The following is a 17,877-nucleotide window of genomic DNA, read 5'->3' as shown; positions in this document are numbered from 1 at the left end:
AAGGAAATTGAGAAACTCAAGCAGCCCCCTTCGTTCACTCTTTGGGGCTGGGCAACCGGATGGCTGGGTTCTATCGGGACTTCTCTAGTTCAAGGGTTAGTCATATTCGTTGTTATAGTTCTTATAGCCTATTGCTTATTCAAATGTTGCTGTGTTATGATGTCCAATCTGGGTACACATATAGCGCCCGCAAATTTAATGGTGCAAGTAGAGGCGGCAAAAGATGAAGTGCAGGAAGAGTTTGAACGTCTACTAGAGTAATGCTCTACTAGGATATTGTCCTTTATAAAGGACTAAAGGGGGGAATGTGGAAGTGCATGAAGGGATACTTGGCCATATTAACTGACCAGCTAATTCACTTAAACTCACATAATAAAGTTTCTCACGAAAATACATAGAAGCACAATTGTGTAATTACTTTGAGTTTCTCATGCTGATAGCTGTCCTCCCTTTAGATAGAGAGGTAGCTGACTAACAGGAATAAATGACCATATAGCCTTGAGACTAGCTACAGACCTACTGATAATAAAAGACAGTTTCTTAGGGAAAAGCACTTTCCCAGGCCTGCGTCCAAGATATCAAGATGGCTATGGGAACTTGAGGGTGGGTTCCCTATTTTGATTGACTAACTACCTGAGCCAATAAAGAATGTACGTGTACGCCCATATTCTGTGACAGGTGGGCGTTGTTACTGAGCTGTATAAACGTGAGCTGTTTCTTGAACTCGGCCTTCAACCATTGTTTTGAGGTGCTCTTCCACTTGTATACAAGTTAATGCGCAATAAAGTTTCTCTTTGTATTATGTGTTTGGGTGTTAATGCATTTGTATAATAATAAGTAATATTAAGTTTCGACAGTTGCAGGCGCAAATAGCGGCATGGGAATATGATGCTGTGGTGATAACAGAGACCTGGCTCAATAAAGGGCAGGATTGGGTACTAAATATTCCTGGATACAAGGTGTTCAGGAAAGAAAGGAGAGGGAGGGGGGTTGGTGGCTGTACTGATTAAGGAGAATATTGCAATGCTGGAGAGAGAGGATGTCCTGGAGGGGCCAAGGACAGAATCTATTTGGTTAGAGTTAAGAAACAATAGAGGTGCCATTACACTACTGGGTGTATTCTATAGGCCACCAGCTAGTGGGAAGGATATAGAGGAGCAAATTTGCAGGGAAATTACAGAGAGGTGCAAGAGACAGAGAGTCGTGATAATGGGGGACTTCAACTATCCTAATATAGACTGGGAGAGTAATAGTGTAAGGGGCAAAGAGGGGGAGGAATTTTTGAAATGTGTTCAGGAGAACTTTCTTGACCAGTACGTTTCCGGCCAAACGAGGAAGAAGGCATTGCTGGACTTGGTTCTAGGGAATGAGGAGGGCCAAGTGGAGCAAGTGTCAGTGGGGGAACATTTAGGGAGCAGCGATCATAGTATTATAAGGTTTAGAATAGCCATGGAAAAGGACACGGGCCACTCTAAAGTAAAAATACTCAATTGGAGGAGGGCCAATTTCAATGGGATGAGAACAGATCTGGCCCGGGTAAATTGGAATCAAAGATTGGCAGGCAAAACTGTAATTGAACAGTAGGCGGCCTTTAAAGAGGAGATGGTTTGGGTGCCTTCTAGGTACAGCCCCACAAGGGAGAAAAGTAGGGCAACTAAAGCCAGAGCTCCCTGGATGATGAAAGAGATAGAGAGTAAGATGAAGCAGAAAAAAGGGGCATATGACAGCTGTCAGGTTGATAATACAAGTGAGAACCAGGCAGAATATAGAAAGTTCAGAGATCGAAAAGTCTGCTACAGGCATGTAAACAGTAAACGGGTATTAAGACGAGGGGTGGGGCCAATCAGGGTCCATAAAGGAGATCTACTCGTGGAGGCAGAGGGCATGGCTGAGGTACTAAATGAATGCATTGCATCTGTCTTTACCAAGGAAGAAGATGCTGCCAGAGTCACAATAAAAGAGGAGGTAGTTGAGATACTGGATGGGCTAAAAATTGATAAAGAGGAGGTACTACAAAGGCTAGCTGTACTTAAAGTAGATAAATCACCCGGTCCGGATGGGATGCATGCTAGGTTGCTGAGGGAAGTAAGGGTGGAAATTGCGGAGGTACTGGCCGTAATCTTCCAAACATCCTGAGATAACAGAGTGATGCCAGAGGACTGGAGAATTGCAAATGTTACACCCTTCTTCAAAAAAGGGTGTAAGGATAAACCCAGCAACTACAGGCCAGTCAGTTTAACCTCGGTGGTAAGGAAACTTTTAGAAATGATAATCCGGGACAAAATTAACAGTCTCTTGGACAAATATAGATTAATTAAGGAAAGCCAGCACAGAACTGTTAAAGGCAAATCGTGTTTAACTAATTTGATAGAGTTTTTTGATGAGGTAACAGAGAGGGTTGATGAGGGCAATGTGGTTAATGTGGTGTATACGGACTTCAAAAAGGAGTTTGATAAAGTGCCGCATGGTAGGCTTATCATCAAAGTTGAAGCCCATGGAATAAAAGGGGCAGAGGCAGCATGGGTACAGAATTGGCTAAGCGACAGGAAACAGAGAGTAGTGGTGAAAGGTTGTTTTTCGGACTGGAGGGAGGTGCACAGTGGTGTTCCCCGGGGGTCGGTGGTGGGACCACTGCTTTTCTTGATATATATTAATGACTTGGACTTGGGTGTACAGGGCACAATTTCAAAATTTGCAGATGACAAAAAACTTGGAAGGATAGTGAACAGTGAGGAGGATAGTGATAGACTTCAAGAGGACATAGACAGGTGGACACGTGGTAGATGAAATTTAACGCAGAAAAGTGAGAAGTGATACATTTTGGTAGGAAAAATGAGGAGAGGCAATATAAACTAAAGGGCACAATTCTAAAAGGGGTGGAGGAACAGAGAGATTTGGGGGTATATGTGCACAAATTGTTGAAGGTGGCAGGGCAGGTCAAGAAAGCATACGGGATCCTGGGCTTTATGAATAGAGGCATGGAGTACAAAAGCAAGGACGTTACGATGAATCTTTATAAAACACTGGTTCAGCCATAACTGGAATATTGGGCCCGATATTACCAGGGCGGCGGGTTCGCGGCGGGGGGGGGGGGTATTGGGTGCGTGGGTAATGCGCCCGGTGAAATCAGTCTGCCCCCCGCGCGATCGCAGCCTAATTGGATCCACTTACCTGCTCCTCCGGGCTCCCCACTGCTGATCTGCGCAGCGGGCGGGCTGCGCATGCGCAGTCAGGTCTGTCAGCTGGAGGAGCTCTATTTAAAGGGGCAGTCCTCCACTGACAGATGCTGCAACAAATAGCAAAAATTACAGCATGGAGCAGCCCAGGGGGAAGGCTGCTCCCAGTTTAATGATGCCTCACTCCAGGTATCATTAGATGGGGTGAGGAGGAGGGGGAGGACAGAGATCTTCCCCCCGGCGGGCGGGAGGAAGCGGCCTGCCTCTGCCACCAGGAAGGCCTGGCTCGAGGTGGCAGAGGAGGTCACCAGCGCAACCAACATATCGCCCACCTGCATACAGTGCAGGAGGCGCTCCAATGACCTAAGTAGGTCAGCCAAAGTGAGTACACTTACTCATTCCCCTACACTCCATCTGCCACATCACTGCCCCCACCCCACATCTCCTTCTGCACTGCCAACACTACTCTGTCACATCACCCCTCACACCCACTCAAAGCCCATCCTCATCTTACCTGCACTTACTCACCTCACCAGTACTCATCCTGCCACTACCACTCAACCCAATCCTCATACAATCTCATGGCTCTATCTCATACTCACCCTCTCGTGCATCTCTTTCACGGTCAGCCTCACTCAACCTGCCACTACCTGTGCTGCAGCCACAGGGCATGCATCACATATGTGCAGTAGGCAGCATAAGGCAAACGTGTCGTGAGCATGAAGGGGACGCACAAGGGTGTCTGAGGGTTTGTCATGGTTTTTACTTATATTGAATTTCTGACAAACTCACATCACATATTATATTGGCACCACTACTGCCACGTCTTTGCGAATCCTGTCTGGTTTGTGCAATAATGCCCTTTCCTGAGGATCACAATGAAGACCCACACCTGATGCCACCCATTGTGTCACTGCAGAGTGGGTGTAAGTGTATTTGCAGGGCTCTTTTGTGCAGACGACTGAGAGACGTCGGCGATGTCCCCAGTGGCACCCTGGAAGGATGCGGAGGAGAAGTTGTTGAGGGCAGTGGTGACTTGACAGCGACAGGTAAGAAGATGGTGCTCGGGCCAGCCGGGAGCAACTCGGCATGAAGGAGGCTGCAGATGTCCACGACTACATGTCGAGTGACTCTGATCCTCCATGTGCACTGCTGCTCAGAGAGGTCCAGGAAGCTGAGCCTCGGTCTGTGGACCCTGTGGCGAGGGTAGTGCCCTCTGCGACGCATCTCTCTCTGTGGTTGCCCTCCCTCCTGCTGTGCAGGTGGATGTGTCACAGCACTGTGAGGTGGAGCTCCACGTGTCAGAGGTGGACGGCGTGGATGGCGAGGCTGGTGATGCTGTTCGCCCTCCGAGGAGGTCATGACTTCAGCCACGGCGGCCCCCATCCGGAAGATGTACATCTGAGGGGGTCCGCAAGGTAGGTACCTGTCTCTGGACCCCGGGGTAAGTGCGCAAGTTGGTGAATTTTCTTGTCAGTAGGAGGGTGGTGGAGGCCAAACTTTGTCCCAAGTGACAGTGTGGCCTCCTGCAATGAGTGAGGGTCTCCCCCACCCACCCACCTGTCAAATGGACCTTTGCAGCTGCCACAGGCTGACAGCTGCAACACGTCCATTTCAACTGGGAGTGTTTCCCCCAGTGTGGGAAACAGTCCCAGTTGTTTCTAAAATCCCACCCCTCCTGACATATTCCCTTAATCAGGTCTGTTAATGACCTGAAATAGCAGAATAAATAGCTTCAGTTGCATCCCGCTGGCTTTAATTGCCTGCGGAAGTCCCACATGCGGGGGCTGCGTGCGCACGTCGGCGCGTCTGTGGGGAACCCGGAAGTGGGCAGGTTTGAGCCGGGCTCCGGACCCGTTCCGGGATTCCCCGATTTTTGGAGCCCCCCCGCCAGGAACGCACCCGATAGCGGGTGCTAAAATGAAGCCCATTGTGTCCAGTTCTGGGCACCGCACTTTAGGAAGGATGTGAAGTCCTTAGAGAGGGTGCAAAAGAGATTTACTAGAATGATTCCAGGGATGAGGGACTTCAGTTACACGGACAGACTGGAGAAGCTGGCATTGTTCTCCTTAGAGCACAGAAGGTCGAGAGGAGATTTGATAGAAGTTTTCAAAATCGTGAAGGGTCTGGACAGAGTAGATAGAGAGAAACTGTTCCCATTGGTGGAAGGGTCAAGAATTAGAGGACATAGATTTAAGGTGATTGGCAAAAGAACCAAAGACGACATGAGGAAAAACTTTTACACAGCGAGTGGTTATGATATTGAATGCACTGCCTGAGGGGGTGGTGGAGGCAGATTCAATCATGGCCTTCAAAAGGGAACTGGATAAGTACTTGAAGGGAAAACATTTCCAGGGCTACAGGGATAGGGCGGTGGAGTGGGACTAGCTGGATTGCTCTTGCAGAGATCCGGCACGGACTCGATGGGCCGAATGGCCTCCCGTGCTGTAAACATTCTATGATTCTATGATCTGGAACGTGTTGCTGGCTGGTGTGGTGCGTGCTGAATCTCTACATGCCTTCAAGGGGGAGCTGGACCGGTTCTTGACTGGGGCAGAGATCGTATCATATAGAAGGTAAGTGAATTAACAGATAATGAACACATGATCCATGAGATCGCCTGAGGGGAATGGAGGGGAATTTTCCAGAGTTTCTTTTTCTCTTATTGGCCTGGGTTTTTCTCTGTTTTTTTTGCCTCTCCTAGGAGGTTACACGTCTAGAAGGGGGTCGGCTGTGTCTAATCAGGATGCTCCTACCTTCATGAGTGTGGGGCAGGCTTGACGGACCAGCTGATCTCTTCCTGCCCATAATTTTCGTGTATTTGTATGACACCCAGCTCTAACTCCCTGTCAGCACCCTCGATTCGACAACCGCTGTTTTATGCAACTGCTTGTCTGACATCATGTAAGGAATCTTACAACACCAGATTATAGTCCAACAAATTTATTTTAAAATCACAAGCTTTCGGAGATTATCTCCTTCGTCAGATGATTGAATGAAAAGGTTCTCAAATCGCATATCTTATACGATGTTGGGACAGCATCACACCAATCAAAAGGTGTCGTTGTTATTCAAACAGGCCAGTCACGGAGAACAGCACGTCCCAGTACACTCGATACACATTGTGTCTTTTACACAGGCAGGCAGAAAGAAACTTAAAATGGCAGAGAGAGAGAGAGAGAGAATTTTAAAAAACATATAAATTTTTTCCCCCTTTTTGCTGGTGGGGTTACGTGTAGCGTGACATGAACCCAAGATCCCGGTTGAGGCCGTCCTCATGGGTGCGGAACTTGGCTATCAACTTCTGCTCGACGATTTTGCGTTGTCGTGTGTCTCGAAGGCCGCCTTGGAGAACGCTTACCCGAAGATCGGTGGCTGAATGTCCTTGACTGCTAAAGTGTTCCCCGACTGGGAGGGAACCCTCCTGTTTGGCGATTGTTGCGCGGTGTAGTCAACAGAGTACCCTTCGTCGTCCAGTACTTCCCTGGAGCGGAGAAACTACACCATGTTCTCCGCAGCCTTCAACATGTCATCGATGACGACGAACACCTCGCTAAGGCCATCCCCACGCCTCCACTGCTCGCCTTTAAACAGCCACCCAACCTCAAACAAACCATAGTTCGCAGCAAATTACCCAGTTTTCAGGAGAACAGCGTCCACGACACCACACAACCCTGCCACGGCAACCTCTGCAAGACATGCCAGATCATCGACACGGATACCACCATCACACGAGAGGACACCACCCACCAGGTACATGGTTCATACTCCTGTGACTCGGCCAATGTTGTTTACCTCATACGTTGCAGGAAAGGATGCCCCGGAGCATGGTACATTGGCGAGACCATGCAGACGCTGCGACAACGGATGAACGGACACCGCGCAACAATCGCCAAACAGGAGGGTTCCCTCCCAGTCGGGGAACACTTTAGCAGTCAAGGACATTCAGCCACCGATCTTCGGGTAAGCGTTCTCCAAGGCGGCCTTCGAGACACACGACAACGCAAAATCGTCGAGCAGAAGTTGATAGCCAAGTTCCGCACCCATGAGGACGGCCTCAACCGGGATCTTGGGTTCATGTCACGCTACACGTAACCCCACCAGCAAAAAGGGGGAAAAAATTTATATGTTTTTTAAAATTCTCTCTCTCTCTCTCTCTGCCATTTTAAGTTTCTTTCTGCCTGCCTGTGTAAAAGACACAATGTGTATCGAGTGTACTGGGACGTGCTGTTCTCCGTGACTGGCCTGTTTGAATAACAACGACACCTTTTGATTGGTGTGATGCTGTCCCAACATCGTATAAGATATGCGATTTGAGAACCTTTTCATTCAATCATCTGACGAAGGAGATAATCTCCGAAAGCTTGTGATTTTAAAATAAATTTGTTGGACTATAACCTGGTGTTGTAAGATTCCTTACATTTGTCCACCCCAGTCCATCACCGGCATCTCCACATCATGTCTGACATCAAGTCATGGACTAGCCAGAGTTTCGTCCAACTTAATATTGGCAAGGTCAAAACCATCCTGTTTGGTTTCTGTCATAAATCCTGTACCCCGATTCCATCCCCTTCTTTGTTGCTCCCTTAGGTTTGTAATCTCAGTTTGCTGTTTGACCCCGAGCTGAGCCTTCAAACCCTACATCCTATCCATCACCAAGACTGCTTATTTCCACCTCTGCAAATTACTTGCCACTGCCGTCACCTCACCAGCACAACCGTTGAAATCTCATCCGTGCCATCATTGTCGCCAGCTTTTGATGTCTCCAACATTCCATTTGCCAAACTGCACCTTACATAAACAGCAGGGCCCGTGTCCTATCTCAAACTCCCTTATCATTCCTGTCCTCAACAACCCCCACTGGTTCTCTGTCCCCCAGCAAATTCTCTCTCTCCCATTCACAAATCCCTCCACGGCTTCACCTATTTTTGTAATCTTCTCCAGCCCTACGTGCCAGCGCACCCTCTCTGCTCTTCCGACTCTGGCCTCCTATACAACTCCATTCCTCAGCTCCACCTACACTGTCCTTAAGCTGCTCCACTTGGCTATCACTATCCAATTTCAGAAAACCTCTCAACACACCTTCAGTCACCTCTCCTAACTCAGCTACCTCTACTTGTCCGCTTCTCTGTTAAGTGACTCGGGACATTAAAGACGCAATAGATGTACAAGTTGTAATCCCATCAGGAATAGAAGGGGATGAAAATAGTTGCCAGTGGCATTATAGCGCTTAGATCTCAGATTGGAGCCATAAAAAAAGCAAATGGCGTTAGTGTTGGCTTGAAGGGAAATGTTATCTATAGTGAGTTCCCATCCACTTACTATGTTACTGAACTAAATTATGTTCCATTTGTAATGAAGCTATTACCCCCTGATAGTGAAGACTTGAACACCAATTCTGTGTAGACCACACAAAGAGCAATGACCTGGACACCAGCAGAAACCACAGCCTGCCTTCATCAGCTGTGTAGTCTCAGTGTGTGCAGGATTGGAATCTCATAATTGTACTGTTTCAAAGAGTTTATTCATGAGAGCTTGAAACCCAATCTGCTTAACTGCCACAGGGTTAGACAATGACTGACACGCCTAGTAAGCACCGAACAAGAAAAGGGCCATCTATTCCTCATTGCTTTAATGGAGCTCTTCAGTGACGTCAAGAAGCCTTTCCAGTGCTTTCCCCTCTTAGGTGTCCTGCAGTAAGTGTGTGGCTTTTTGGAGCGGTTATAAAGAAAGACTTGAATTTATATGATGCCTTTTGTGACCTCAGGACGTTCCAAAGCGCTTTTCAGCCAAAGTACTTTTTGAAGTGTAGTCACTGTTGTAATGTAAAAAATCTGGCAACCAATTTGCGCACAGCAAGGTCCCACAAACAGCAATGTGATAATGACCAGATAATCTGTTTTAGAGATGTTGGTTGAGAGCTAAACATCAGCCAGGACACCAGGGAGCATTCTCCTGCTCTTCTTCAAAATAGTGTCATGTAATCTTTTACATCAACCTGAGAGGACAGACAGGGCCTCGGTTTAATATCTCATCCAAAAGACAACACCTCTGAGAGCACAGCACTCCCTCAGTACTGCACTGTCAGCCTAGTACTCAGATTTCCCACTGAGCCACAGCTGACATCTGAAAATAGCCAAGCATGACTGCTTCTGAAGTTATTCCCTCTCCTTGTCCCTTGTTTCATGCTCCCAAACCCACTCGTGGTCCAGAAGGCAGGAGGAACTTTGCTCTCAGGGCCTGTGCTAATGCAACCTGAAATCTGATATCACTTCGCACCGGGTTTGTTGGGGGAGGACTGCTTTCGTAGCAAACGGACATTTGAGAAAGTTTACGAGTGAGGCAGTGCAGAGTGGAGCTGTGCAGAGTGGAGCTGTGCAGGTTCGCACCCACTGTATCCTATCAACTGATTTCAAAGCAACATCGGTCACCTGCCTTCCGGACTGCAGATCAGTTAGTGGGTTGGGAGGAGGCAACCAAGGGGGGAGGAAGAGAAGAAATAACTTTAGAAGGAGCTCTGCTTTCTTAAAAAAAACGGAGCAGAAAACCTAAGAAGGGGGAGTCCTTTCTAGCGAGAGAGAGGGAGGAGTACTATCTAGTGTGAGAGAGGGGGGAGTACTATCTACTGTGAGAGAGGGGGGAGTATATCCACTGTGAGAGAGGGGGGAGTACTATCTACTGTGAGAGAGGGGGGAGTACTATCTACTGTGAGAGAGGGAGGAGTACTATCTACTGTGAGAGAGGGAGGAGTACTATCTAGTGTGAGAGAGGGGGAGTACTATATACTGTGAGAGAGGGAGGAGTACTATCTACTGTGAGAGAGGGGGGAGTACTATCTACTGTGAGAGAGGGGGGAGTACTATCTAGTGTGAGAGAGGGGGAGTACTATATACTGTGAGAGAGGGGGGAGTACTATCTAGTGTGAGAGAGGGAGGAGTACTATATACTGTGAGAGAAGGGAGGAGTACTATCTAGTGTGAGAGAGGGGGAGTACTATCTACTGTGAGAGAGGGAGGAGTACTATCTAGTGTGAGAGAGGGGGGAGTACTATCTACTGTGAGAGAGGGGGGAGTACTATCCACTGTGAGAGAGGGGGGAGTACTATCTACTGTGAGAGAGGGGGGAGTACTATCTAGTGTGAGAGAGGGAGGAGTACTATCTACTGTGAGAGAGGGGGGAGTACTATCTACTGTGAGAGAGGGGGGAGTACTATCTACTGTGAGAGAGGGGGGAGTACTATCTACTGTGAGAGAGGGAGGAGTACTATCTACTGTGAGAGAGGGGGGAGTACTATCTACTGTGAGAGAGGGAGGAGTACTATATACTGTGAGAGAAGGGAGGAGTACTATCTAGTGTGAGAGAGGGGGGAGTACTATCTAGTGTGAAAGAGGGAGGAGTACTATCTAGTGTGAGTGAGGGGGAGTACTATCTAGTGTGAGAGAGGGGGAGTACTATCTAGTGTGAAAGAGGGAGGAGTACTATATACTGTGAGAGAGGGAGGAGTACTATCTAGTGTGAGAGAGGGAGGAGTACTATCTAGTGTGAGAGAGGGAGGAGTACTATCTACTGTGAGAGAGGGAGGAGTACTATATACTGTGAGAGAGGGAGGAGTACTATCTAGTGTGAGAGAGGGAGGAGTACTATCTAGTGTGAGAGAGGGAGGAGTACTATCTACTGTGAGAGAGGGAGGAGTACTATCTAGTGTGAGAGAGGGAGGAGTACTATCTAGTGTGAGAGAGGGAGGAGTACTATCTACTGTGAGAGAGGGAGGAGTACTACCTAGTGTGAGAGAGGGAGGAGTACTATCTAGTGTGAAAGAGGGAGGAGTACTATATATTGAGAGAGAGGGAGGAGTACTATCTAGTGTGAGAGAGGGGGGAGTACTATCTACTGTGAGAGAGGGGGGAGTACTATCTAGTGTGAGAGAGGGAGGAGTACTATCTAGTGTGAAAGAGGGAGGAGTACTATATATTGAGAGAGAGGGAGGAGTACTATCTAGTGTGAGAGAGGGAGGAGTACTATATACTGTGAGAGAGGGAGGAGTACTATCTAGTGTGAAAGAGGGAGGAGTACTATCTAGTGTGAGAGAGGGAGGAGTACTATCTAGTGTGAAAGAGGGAGGAGTACTATATATTGAGAGAGAGGGAGGAGTACTATCTAGTGTGAGAGAGGGAGGAGTACTATCTAGTGTGAGAGAGGGAGGAGTACTATCTAGTGTGAGAGAGGGAGGAGTACTATCTAGTGTGAGAGAGGGGGAGTACTATCTAGTGTGAAAGAGGGAGGAGTACTATATACTGTGAGAGAGGGAGGAGTACTACCTTGTGTGAGAGAGGGAGGAGTACTATCTACTGTGAGAGAGGGGGAGTACTATCTAGTGTGAGAGAGGGAGGAGTACTATCTAGTGTGAGAGAGGGAGGAGTACTATCTAGTGTGAGAGAGGGAGGAGTACTATCTAGTGTGAGAGAGGGGAAGTACTATCTAGTGTGAAAGAGGGAGGAGTACTATCTAGTGTGAGAGAGGGGGAGTACTATATACTGTGAGAGAGGGAGGAGTACTATTACTGTGAGAGAGGGAGGAGTACTATATACTGTGGGAGAGGGAGGAGTACTATCTAGTGTGAGAGAGGGGGAGTACTATCTAGTGTGAGAGAAGGGGGAGTACTATATACTGAGAGAGAAGGGGGAGTACTATATACTGTGAGAGAGGGGGGAGTACTATATACTGTGAGAGAGGGGGGAGTACTATATACTGAGAGAGAGGGCGGAGTACTATATACTGTGAGAGAGGGGGGAGTACTATATACTGAGAGAGAAGGGGGAGTACTTTATACTGTGAGAGAGGGGGGAGTACAATATACTGAGAGAGAGGGGGGCGTACTATATATTGAGAGAGAAAGGGGAGTACTATATACTGTGAGAGAGGGAGGAGTACTATATACTGAGAGAGAGGGGGGAGTACTATATACTGACAGAGTGAGGGGAGTACTATATACTGAGAGAGAAGGGGGGGTACTATATACTGTGAGAGCGGGAGGAGTACTATATACTGAGAGAGAGGGGGGAGTACTATATACTGAGAGAGAAGGCTGAGTACTATATATTGAGAGAGAAGGGGGAGTACTATATATTGAGAGAGAAGGTGGAGTACTATATACTGACAGAGTGAGGGGAGTACTATTTACTGACAGAGAGGGGGGAGTACTATATACTGAGAGAGAAGGGGGAGTACTATATACAGAGAGGGAAGCTGGAGTACTATATACTGAGAGAAGGGGGAGTACTATCTACTGTGAGAGAGGGAGGAGTACTATATACTGAGAGAGAGGCGGGAGTACTATATACAGAGAGGGAAGCTGGAGTACTATATACTGAGAGAAGGGGGAGTACTATCTACTGTGAGAGAGGGGGGAGTACGATACACTGAGAGAGAAGGGGGAGTACTATATACAGAGAGGGAAGCTGGAGTACTATATACTGAGAGAAGGGGGAGTACTATCTACTGTGAGAGAGGGGGGAGTACTATATACTGAGAGAGAAGGGCGACTACAATATACTGACAGAGTGGGGTGTACTATGTACTGAGAGAGAGGGGAGAATACTATCGACTGAGAGAGATGGGTATGTCCTGTCCACAAAAAGCAGGACAAATCCAATCCGGCCAATTACTGCCCCATCAGTCTACTCTCATCATCAGCAGAGTGATGGAAGGTGTCGTCGACAGTGCTATCAAGCGGCACTTACTCACCAATAACCTGCTCACCGATGCTCAGTTTGGGTTCCGCCAGGATCACTCGGCTCCAGACCTCATTACAGCCTTGGTCCAAACATGGACAAAACAACTGAATTCCAGAGATGAGGTGAGAGTGACTGCCCTTGACATCAAGGCAGCATTTGACCGAGTGTGGCACCAAGGAGCCCTAGTAAAATTGAAGTCAATGGGAATCAGGGGGAAAACTCTCCAGTGGCTGGAGTCATACCTAGCACGAAGGAAGATGGTAGTGGTTGTTGGAGGCCAATCATCTCAGCCCCAGGACATTGCTGCAGGAGTTCCTCAGGGCAGTATCCTAGGCCCAACCATCTTCAGCTGCTTCATCAATGACCATCCCTCCATCATAAGGTCAGAAATGGGGATGTTCGCTGATGATTGCACAGTGTTCAGTTCCATTCGCAACACCTCCGATAATGAAGCAGTCCGAGCCCGCATGCAGCAAGACCTGGACAACATCCAGGCTTGGGCTGATAAGTGGCAAGTAACATTCGCACCAGACAAGTGCCAGGCAATGACCATCTTCAACAAGAGAGAGTCTAACCACCTCCCCTTGACATTCAACGGCATTACCATCGCCGAATCCCCCACCATCAACATCCTGGGGGGGTCACCATTGGCCAGAAACTTAACTGGACCAGCCACATAAATATTGTGGCTACAAGAGCAGGTCAGAGGCTGGGTATTCTGCGGCGAGTGACTCACATCCTGACCCCCCAAAGACTTTCCACCATCTGCAAGGCACAAGTCAGGAGTGTGGTGGAATACTCTCCACTTGCTTGGATGAGCACAGCTCCAACAACACTCAAGAAGCTCAACACCATCCAGGACAAAGCAGCCCGCTTGATTGGCACCCCATCCACCACCCTAAACATTCACTCCCTTCACCACCGGCGCACTGTGGCTGCAGTGTGTACCATCCACAGGATGCACTGCAGCAACTCGCCAAGGCTTCTTCGACAGCACCTCCCAAACCCGCGACCTCTACCACCTAGAAGGACAAGAGCAGCAGGAACATGGAACAACACCACCTGCATGTTCCCCTCCAAGTCACAGACCATCCTGACTTGGAAATATATCACCGTTCCTTCATCGTCGCTGGGTCAAAATCCTGGAACTCCCTTCCTAACAGCACTGTGGGAGAACCGTCACCACACGGACTGCAGCGGTTCAAGAAGGCAGCTCACCACCACCTTCTCAAGGGCAATTATGCACGGGCAATAAATGCCGGCCTTGCCAGCGACGCCCACATCCCATGAATGAATTTAAAAAAAGACGGGGGTATATTACCTACTGAGAGAGAGGGGGGAGTACCACACACAGAGAGAGGTGGGCGTAATATATACTGAGAGAGGGCGGAGTACTATATACTGAGAGAGGGGTGAGTACTAGATACTGAGAGAGGGGTGAGTACAATATACTGAGAGATGGGGTGGAAGTAATATATACTGAGAGAGGGGGGAGTACTATATACTGTGAGAGAGGTGAGAATACTATATACTGAGAGAGGGGGGAGTACTTTATATTAAGAGATGGGGGAGTAATATATACTGAGAGAGGGGGAGTACTATATACTGAGAGGGGGGAGTGCTCTATATTAAGCGAGGGGGTAATATATACTGAGAGAGGGGGGAGCACTACATACTGACAGAGAGGTCGGTGGGTATTACCTACAGAGAAAAAGGTGGGAGTATTGTATACTGACAGAGAGGAGGGAGTACAATAAACTGAGAGAGGGGAGAGTACTATATACAGAGAGGGGGAGTACTATATACTGAGAGAGGAGGGAGTACTATATCCTGAGAGAGGGGGCAGTACTATATATTGAGAAAGGGGAGAGTACTAGTTACTGAGAGAGGGGAGAGTACTATATACTGAGAGAGGGAGAGTACTATATACTGAGCGAGGGGAGAGTACTATATACTGACAGAGAGGGGGGAGTACTATATACTGAGAGAAGGGAGAGTACTATAAACTGAGAGAGGGAGAGTACTATATACTGAGAGAGGGGAGAGTACTATATACTGAGAGAGGGGAGAGTACTATATACTGACAGAGAGGGAGGAGTACTATATACTGAGAGAGGGGAGAGTACTATCTACTGAGAGAGAGGGGAGTACTATATATTGAGAGGGGTGAGTACTAAATATTGAGAGAGAGAGGAGAGTACTATATATTGAGAGAGAGGGGAGTACTATATATTGAGAGAGAGGGGAGTACTATATATTGAGAGAGAGGGGAGTACTATATATTGAGAGAGAGAGGGGAGTACTATATATTGAGAGAGCGAGGGGAGTACTATATATTGAGAGAGAGGGGAGTACTATATATTGAGAGAGAGGGGGGAGTACTATATATTGAGAGAGAGGGGAGTACTATATCTTGAGAGAGAGGGGAGTACTATATATTGAGAGGGGTGAGTACTAAATATGGAGAGAGAGAGGGGAGTACTATATATTGAGAGAGAGGGGAGTACTATATATTGAGAGAGAGGGGAGTACTATATATTGAGAGAGAGAGGGGAGTACTATATATTGAGAGAGCGAGGGGAGTACTATATATTCAGAGAGAGGGGAGTACTATATATTGAGAGAGAGGGGAGTACTATATATTAAGAGGGGTGAGTACTATATATTGAGAGAGAGGGGAGTACTATATATTGAGAGAGAGGGGGGAGTACTATATGTTGAGAGAGAGGGGGTGTACTATATATTGAGAGAGAGGGGGGAGTACTATATGTTGAGAGAGAGGGGGGAATACTATATTTTGAGAGAGAGGGGGGAGTACTATATATTGAGAGAGAGGGGGTGTACTATATATTGAGAGAGAGAGGGGAGTACTATATATTGAGAGAGAGGGGGGAGTACTATATGTTGGGAGAGAGGGGGAGTACTATATATTGAGAGAGAGGGGGGAGTACAATATATTGAGAGAGAGGGGGGAGTACTATATATTGAGAGAGAGAGGGAGTACTACTTATTGATAGAGGGGAGTACTATATATTGAGAAGGGTGAGTACTATATTTTGAGAGAGAGGGGTGAGTACTATATGTTGAGAGAGAGGGGGGAGTACTATATATTGAGAGAGAGGGGGGAGTACAATTTATTGAGAGAGAGAGGGGAGTACTATATATTGAGAGAGAGAGGGAGTACTATTTATTGAGAGAGGGGAGTACTATATATAGAGAGGGGTGAGTACTATATTTTGAGAGAGAGGGGTGAGTACTATATATTGAGCGAGAGGGGGGAGTACTATATGTTGAGAGAGAGGGGGGAGTACTATATATTGAGAGAGAGAGGGGAGTACTATATATTGAGAGAGAGGGGGGAGTACAATATATTGAGAGAGAGGGGGGAGTACTATATATTGAGAGAGAGAGGGAGTACTATTTATTGAGAGAGGGGAGTACTATATATTGAGAGGGGTGAGTACTATATTTTGAGAGAGAGGGGTGAGTACTATATGTTGAGAGAGAGAGGGAGTACTATATATTGAGAAAGAGGGGGGAGTACTATATATTGAGAGAGAGAGGGAGTACTATATATTGAGAGAGAGAGGGAGTACTATATATTGAGAGAGAGAGGGGAGTACTATAGTTTGAGAGAGGGAGTACTATATATTGAGAGAGAGAGGGGAGTACTATATATTGAGAGGGGTGAGTACTATATATTGAGAGGGGTGAGTACTATATATTGAGAGAGAGGGGGGAGTACTATATATTGAGAGAGGGGTGAGTACTATATTTTGAGAGAGAGAGGGGATTACTATATATTGAGAGGGGGTGAGTACTATATATTGAGAGAGAGGGGGAGTACTATATATTGAGAGAGGGGGAGCACTATATATTTGAGAGGGGGGGAGTACTTTATATTGAGGGGGGGGGGAGTACTATATATTGAGAGCGGTGAGTACTATATATTGAGAGAGAGAGGGGATTACTATATATTGAGAGAGGGGTGAGTACTATATATTGAGAGAGAGGGGGAGTACTATATATTGAGAGAGGGGGAGCACTATATATTTGAGAGGGGGGGAGTACTTTATATTGAGAGGGGTGAGTACTATATATTGAGAGAGGGGTGAGTACTATATATTGAGAGAGGGGGAGTACTTTATATTGAGAGGTGGGGGAGTACTATATATTGAGATAGGGGTGAGTACTATATATTGAGAGAGTGGTGAGTACTATATATTGAGAGAGGGGGGGAGTACTATATATTGAGAGAGGGGGAGCACTATATATTTGAGAGGGGGGGAGTATTTTATATTGAGAGGGGGGAGTACTATATATTGAGATAGGGGTGAGTACTATATATTGAGAGAGGGGTGAGTACTATATATTGAGAGAGGGGTGAGTACTATATATTGAGAGGGGTGGAGTACTATATGTTGAGAGAAGGGTGAGTACTATATATTGAGAGGGGGGGAGTACTTTATATTGAGAGGTGGGGGAGTACTATATATTGAGAGAGAGGGGAGTACTTTATATTGAGAGGGGGGGAGTACTTTATATTGAGAGGTGGGGGAGTACTATATATTGAGAGGGGGGGAGTACTTTATATTGAGAGGGAGGGAGTACTATATATTGAGAGAGGGGTGAGTACTATATATTGAGAGAGGGGTGAGTACTATATATTGAGAGAGGGGTGAGTACTATATATTGAGAGAGGGGTGAGTACTATATATTGAGAGAGGGGTGAGTACTATATATTGAGAGGGGTGGAGTACTTTATATTGAGAGGGGGGGAGTACTATATATTGAGAGGGGGGGAGTACTTTATATTGAGAGAGGGGAGTACTTTATATTGAGAGGGGGGGAGTACTTTATATTGAGAGGTGGGGGAGTACTTTATATTGAGATGGGGGGAGTACTATATATTGAGAGAGGGGTGAGTACTATATATTGAGAGGGGGGGAGTACTTTATATTGAGATG

This window comes from Heptranchias perlo, chromosome 12 (genome assembly GCF_035084215.1).
Source record: "Heptranchias perlo isolate sHepPer1 chromosome 12, sHepPer1.hap1, whole genome shotgun sequence".
In the NCBI taxonomy this organism is placed as follows: Eukaryota; Metazoa; Chordata; class Chondrichthyes; order Hexanchiformes; family Hexanchidae; genus Heptranchias; species Heptranchias perlo.
This window is presented reverse-complemented; position numbering follows the sequence as displayed.